Here is a 7566-nt window from a genome sequence, read left to right as displayed (position 1 = left end):
GCTATAAATATCAGAGAATTTTGGCTGGGGCAAGGCCTGCCCTCATTGTTTGCATTCGTACTCTTTGTCAACTGAATTTTTGTTCTTGATTCTATTATTATGTTTTATATTTTTGTATCAAATATTAGTTTTACTTCTGTGAAATGCCTTCAGGCTGCCTGGCACTATAAAATCAAATTTAAAATTGGGGTTTTGGAACCTCACAAAATATAATTCTTGTCACAAATAAACTGCTAGTGATTATGACAGGTTTGGTTATGTGGTATAAATTAATGGACATTTGTAATTGTGCATGATTTTGAATGGGGTGCATCTTTGTTTCCAAGGATCTTTTATGGTAAGGAGAAATTGTATCAGAGGTTAAAGAATTGTAAGTTGGCTACAGCAGGTGAGAGCAGCAATTTTGGGGATGAAACTCTTGAATAGTCTATATGTTTTTCTTCTTCTTACTTATAGTAGTTCAAACAAGAGGACTGTATGATTTATAGAGGATTGTATGATTTATAGATGCTCACTTATTGCAACATGTAATTCACCCAGCTGTTTTTAGGTGTCAGTGCAGGTTGGATTCATTTCAAGAATTTTGATAACATAGTGTGTGTCATGTGCAGAATTTCAGATCCTATTAATTTCTTGCTATCTTGAAACAAATTGTAATTCTGAATTGATTTCTCTTATGGAAATACCATGGATATAAATTACAGTGTCACTAGAATAAAAGAGAGAAAAGGCCCTTTTACAAGCCTCAGGATGATAATTTATAAGTAAACTAAAACTAAGATTTCTTGACAAAAGATTCCTGTAGAATCCAGTATTAATAGCTTTTACTTCTAGTCTGATATAATAAATCTATGCGACTTGATTTCGACAATGGAAATAATTTTCAGGTCATGCTGGAGCAAATGTGGGGGAAGTTGGAAAGAAAGATGTCCATCATTTATATTAAAAGCATCTAATGACTTGCCAGTCGTTCCTACCAATGTGTAGCAGATTAGCTTTCCCCAAGGAAAGGGGGCTGTAGAAATAACAAATGGAGAAAATTGTGAAAAAAGTGATGGGCATGTAATAATTTCCTTACCAACTTGATTCAGAGGTATGTTGTGCTTCAGGGGAGAGGGGAGAAGGGACCAGGAATTTTTTAGTCCTTTGCTATTTTCTTAAAGCTGAAGCCCCTAAAGTAATGAAATTACAGGTAAAATTCCCCTTTCTAAGTGTGTTTTCTAGCATTCATGTGAAGAAGAAAAGGAAAGCATTAACTGTAAAGTCTGCAAAAACAGAAAGCTTTTTTTCTTGTTTTGATAGGGGTGAGCCTTCTTTACGTGGTACATTCAATCAGAAGGCAAAGTAGCAAATTAAAGCTGTGTGTAGACTAAAGGAGGGCCATGTGTGCACAACACTTTAAAGCAGCCTAATGCTTTTGTACCACTTTAAGGGTGTCAGTGTTTGCACACCTCAGCAACATATTGTGCATTAATTCCAGCCTCTGTAGGAAATTTGGTGGCGTTATGTACTTTAAATGACTTGGGGCACAGCAAACTAAAACTCCTTCAAGGATTTTTAGTTTGCTGCCCCTACAGCCACAGAGTGAAGCTCTGGGCTCTGTATCTCTTCAGGAAGCCCTGCAAGCAACCTGGCAGCAACCCGGGAAAGCAGGCTTCACCCAAGTAAAGCAGCAAGCCTTTTCTTCTCTCCCCCCACCCCTCAAGCGTGCCTGCCTGCCTCCCTGAGCTGTGTGGGGGCCTGGTGCTTTCCTTCGTGGCTGTGGTGCCCCTGGAACCACCCGAGCTGGGTGCCTGTGGGCTGGATCTGCTGGGGTGGAGGCTGCCACTGCCATGGAGGGAAGCACCAGCCCCCACCCCACAGCCCAGGGACTGCTCCATCCACCGACAGCTCGCCCTCCCCTCCCTGCCACTGGAGAGGCAGGCACGAGGGTGTATGCACGACACGGTGGTTTAGTCAGCCCTAAATGAAAGTGCTTTTTAAAACCCACCACTTCAATTTAGGGCACCTGTTTCATCTACACAGGTCCTAACACTCTAAATTCTAGGAGGGGGTTAGTTAATGTACCTAGCAATACTACTTCATCCCAAGGGAACACTAGATACAGCCAAGCCCTAACATTTAATATACCTGCAAATAGTAGCCACATGCAGGTGTTCCATTTCTACTGGGAGAATTACTGCTCTCCTAGGAGGAGCTTGAAGTTCACAAGCATTCATTTAATTTCTCCCTGCGGAAACATGCCCTCTCATAGATCTTCCAGGTTGAAACTTAGAAGATCTCACCTGTGATAGTTTCACTTGCTAGAATGAACACTTGTATGCTTCTGCTTGACTCCTCTGTATTCAGGAGGAGTTGGGTAGCAGCTTCTCTTGTACCTTCCCCAGATGGGTCAGGGCACGGGCAGGGGTGTTCAATCTGCAGAGGTTATGGGGACGTTTCTCCACTGCTTGACTCCTCCTGATTGTGGAGGGTTTGAGCTTTACAGGAGGCTAAATATGGTCAGGGGTGCCTTATTTTCAGAAGTATCTCAGAATTTCACTGCTGAAAATTAATGCCTGTTCATACCCAGTGTCTAGTGATTTCCAACCAGAGTGTCGGTGCATCCTGTGTACTGCCAGATCCATTTCAGGGTGCTGTGAGGTCTGAGGAGATAAGTGAGATGTAAGGAGATAAACAGCTAAGCAAGGCTTAGGTTAGTCCCTGCCTGGATCATACCTTGTCCCCACTGAGGTAAGCACTATAATACATAAATATGTTTTTGAAATTGTGTGCCTGTGATTCTCGGGAAGACTAAGGGGAGGAAGGAGGCCCCTGGGAGAAGGCGGAAGATCCCAGCCTGGATCCAGGAGGGGGTCAGCCCTGCAACTGATAAGGAATATTGGGGGGGACAGCCGAGGGGCCAAACAAACCCCGGCCTCGGTGAATCCCTGCCAGGAACTTTGTGTTGGACTTTGTATTTTTTTTCCCTTTACGAACATTATTGGGACTAGCGCCGTGACGAGTGGCCTGCCCTGAGATGCTGCCACTTTCCTGGAGGATCGGGCAAGGGTGTAGGGGAGGAGGACCCCTGGACCCCTCAGAGATGGAGTGCCGTTTCTAAACTGCACGCCACAATATTGTGAACCCCTAAGTTACCATCAAAGTTGTGGCAGGCAAGACTGGCGTGAGTGCAGTGAGGATGACACCCTCCCCTCTCACCGGGGGTCCCCAGTGAGACAGTCGGTCGGCGAACAGACCCCTCACAACCATGTCAAAAGCCTTGCTAAGTGCAAGGTATATCATGTCCACTGCTCCCTTCCCGTTCTTAAAGGTTAGCATTATATTTGCTCTTTTCCCGTCATCTGGGACCTCACTTAAACTCCATGAGTTCTCAGAGAGGATAGCCAATGTCTCTGAAATTGTATCACCCAATTTCTTTGGTACTCTAGGGTGTATCTGACTCTGCAAACCTGAATGCATCTAGCTTTTCTAAGTAATCCCTCACCTTCTATTACTCTAGTTTCCTGTCCTTGCTGCCAGCTGTACTTGTCCTCTGGTGCCCCTGTCTGTAAAAGCTGAAGTAAAAATGACATCAAATACTTTAGCTTCATCCATAACTATATTGCCTTCCACATTCCATAAGGGACCCATGATTTCTTTGATATTTCTTTTACTTTTGATATACTTGTAGAATCCTTTTTTATTGCTTTTTATGGCCCTTGACAGCTGCATCTGAGATTGTGCCTTGGCCTTCCTAATTTATGCTCACATGCCTGTATACTTGCTCTTATACTTCTCCCTAATACTATGACCAGGTTTCCACTTTTTATAGGATCATATGAAAGGCTAGAATCAGGACCTTCTGTAAGGCCTTACAGTGGAGGAAATAACTGAATAAGGAATACAGAATAGGAAGGGCATAGAACTTCCATAGCTCCTGCCTCTTGGATTTCATGCCTTTAGCAATTTGGAAGTTAGCAACTAATATGCAGTATATTCTGAAGTAGTCGGTATATTTTTGATGTTGCATTTCTGTCTGTAAGGTACTGTTTCCTATTTAGTTAAAAATCTTTGTTTTCACTGGGGGTTGGGAAAAAAAAGTAATGGATATTAAAAAATTGGGAAATGAGTCCGTTAAAGTGTGTCCAGTGTGCTTAATCTCTAAACATGAAATATGGATAATTTTGGGTTTGTGTTGCACCTTTCTCTGCCTACACAAAACACAATTGTGGCTCTACAGCATGCATATTATTATTATTATTATTATTATTATTGCATTGTACTAGGTGTGCCTTACATAGAGACACAAGTATAAGGAATCAAACGCTTGATGACATTATCTATTTTTCTATAAGTTCTTTATTACTGAGTTCAACTATAGAAGTACTGTATTAACTATTAAGTAATAGTTTATAGAAATGGAATGCTAAGTAGGCCTATCACCTAAATATTTTATTTTAATTATTGTATTACTTCTTCTTGCTGTGGGGGTTAGAATACAATATCTTTTTAATTGATAGTGTAAAATAAATTGTGTACTACTTCATATTTAACTGTATGGATTTTTTTGCAAGGGTATTGGTTTCATATATTTAATGATAATGTGTATTAAGTGTTGAGATTTATCTTTCTCTAGAGTATTAAAATATTATACTTATATTATGTAAAAGGTATTGATAATGTAAAATACAGTGTACTTTATAATTTCCAAATTACTGTAATAGGTTCAGTATTTGCTTGCCTGGCCTCAGCCAGGAAGAATGTGTATCTGAACATGCTGATTGTGAGTTGTAACACTTTAGTAAAATGACAGTGGCTGAAGCTCTACCTTGCTCTTGTTGTCTCAAGATTTTTCTTTGGAAATATTGAAACCAGGTGTTTAGCCCAGTTCTTAGCCAGTTACATTAAATGAAATTGCCTCATAATGGAAAGGGCTTTGAGAAAGGAATAGGGATAATTCAGGTTAAGCCAGTTGTCCATTGCCCCCAAACATGCTGCTGACTGACATGCAACACACAATAAGAACAAGTATGTTGCATATTTCATAGCTTTCATAGACATTAGGGCTGGAAGGGACCTCGGGAGATCATCGAGTCCAGCCCCCTGCCCAAAGGGCAGGAAGTCAGCTGGGGTCATAGGATCCCAGCAAGATAAGCATCCAATTTACTCTTGAAGGTAGGTGCTTGAACCACCTCCACTGGAGAAAGCTCTAGAGAACTCCATACATCCAGTGGGCTAGAAAAGACAAATCGGTATAAAGATACAACATTTAACTATATATAGTTATGTTTGTTATAGTAACTCTGTGTATTCCTTCTCTGCATACCTCTGTTAGTATGCATATTTGGAGGTTTGAGGGCTGTTTGTAGGTGCTATTTTTGTTGGTAGCTATGGTGTATAAATACAAAGGGCCAGGTGGATGTGATATTTCTGTCTACAGGCTCTCCCTTCCAAAATTGTGAAGTTTTTGGGCACATGTACATTGTAAATGGAAAGTTGCGTAAAGGTCATTGTGGGGTCAGCACTCTGTGATCTATGCAGAGGTCTTAAGCGTGGTGGCAATCAGTTCCATTGCAGAGATGGTGTATATGAGGAGCATGAGGAACTAGATAGGAGTTGTTTCTTGGGTTGTATTTTAGGCCATCCACCCCTTAAAGGAACATGTTCCTATTGTGGGTTCAGGTGAAAGCCTGTCACCCATGAGTTTTAAAAGAGCTGAAGTCTCTGAGAGTGTTATTGAGTAGTTCAAGATCTAAGCGAACTGAAGTTGCATTGACAACCTGAAAGAGTGCCAGACCCCAGGGGCAGAGAATGATGGTAACTCCTAGCAGCCATGAAGGGCAGTGCTGAGGAATGGTAGCAACCCTTGGCACTAATGAGGAGTGGCAGACCCCCTAGCAACCACATAACAGTGATTTCTGATGGAGGAGATGGAAGTGCAGCATTCCCCAGTAGTGGAGCAGCAACGAACTCTAAAAGGGACATCCCTACCTAGCACTTGCCATTTTGGCTGGTATAAGTGGTATTGGCCCCAGATGGCAGGCCAGAGTGAGTTTCCCTTCCCAACAGACTGGGCTAGGTAGTATCTCACTTGGGTTTGTTTACCAGTGATTGAGGCCCATGACAGATGTTTATTTACAGCATTGACAGATGTGCCACTTCCCACTATAAGCGCCGTGAGTTACAGTGACCCTCCTCCCCACCAACCCAACAGACATTTTCTGTTTGCTCAGGTGGGTAGGGAGAATCTAACTCCACTTAGGATCTGATCCAGTGGAGAGAAGCTGCCTGTGTGTAGCTTCTCTCCCTTAGCCCTGCATCTCCACCTCCAAACTCTGGTTCTGTCTGCAAGATGGGAGGGGGAGAAGGCAGGGGAGGGAGCTCTGTTCTGGGGTTTGCCAGCCTGTGCTGGAGGGGTGAATGCCCCAAAAGTGGGGCAGCTAGTGACAGCACTGGGGGCAGGGCTGAGCTGCATTGGCCCAACCCTGCTCCCATGCAGGGACAAACAGAATGAATGTCTTCTGCTTTAATGAGGATTAATTTGTCATGCAATCGGGAACTCTTAAAGCTCTCTGCAGTTATGCACATCTGTCAGGGAACAGTTGTAGAACACTTCCAAGGGGTTGATCATGTGACAAATATAAATTCTGTCAGTGTCCTCAATTTCACAATGGGATCTCATCTCTGATCCCAAAAATTGTGCATGCCACACCTACATGACAGGATGCATTTTTTTTGTGATCGGGGTCATATTCCAATTGCATGACTGTTGGTGCAGGGAGTTTGGCATTTGGGACAGGTTATGGAATTCAGAATGCATGGAACTAGAATAATGATCCCTGGATCCACACTATTTAGCACCTTTAAACCCACATGAGACTGCCCAGAAAGGGGCAAGCAGTATAACTCCTGTAGGGGTTGACTGGAGCATTGATTTAAAGGTGTGGTGAGTGTGAAGTCTGTGGGCTTCTGGCACTTGCAGACCCAAGCTCTGGACCACCTGGGACACAAGCCTGCAAATGCCAGGCTGGAAGAGAAGATGAGCTTTCCCCACTCTGCATTTTTCAGCCTTCACGCTTGGAAGTGTAAAAGCCCCAGGCACTGGAAGTCTGGATGGGGAGAATATCTCTAGAAGGGCTCTCCCTGATCCCAGGTCTTGGCACCTTTGACTTTTAAATTGTCACATATGCCATCTAGCTGGGTTGTAGACAGGCCTTTATAAGCCTGGTGCACAGGACCTGAGATCAAATTGTGTCTCCTTACCTAAGGTTTCTGCACCCTGGGATTTTAAACACTGGAGACTTCCCCATTTCTGATGGATTGGATCCATCACTCAGTTGAGGGTCAGATCCATATGGGGCAGCCCTGGGTATGACAAGCACATGTTATACTTTCAATTTAAGGCATGATTCAAAATAGCCTTAAAGATATTCTGCATTATATATGGAACAGCTTTGTAGTTGGTTTACCTTGTTAAGGTCCCATAACTTTGAGTGAGCATGTAGCATGTTACAATTATGGCTTGATTAATATAGTTTCATAGTTTCTAGGGTCGGAAGGGACCTGAGCAGATCATCTAGTCCG

The sequence above is a fragment of the Crocodylus porosus genome, unplaced genomic scaffold (assembly GCF_001723895.1).
Source record: "Crocodylus porosus isolate Cpor-Errol unplaced genomic scaffold, CroPor_comp1, whole genome shotgun sequence".
NCBI classification, from domain to species: domain Eukaryota; kingdom Metazoa; phylum Chordata; order Crocodylia; family Crocodylidae; genus Crocodylus; species Crocodylus porosus.
Note: the sequence above shows the minus strand (reverse complement) of the source record.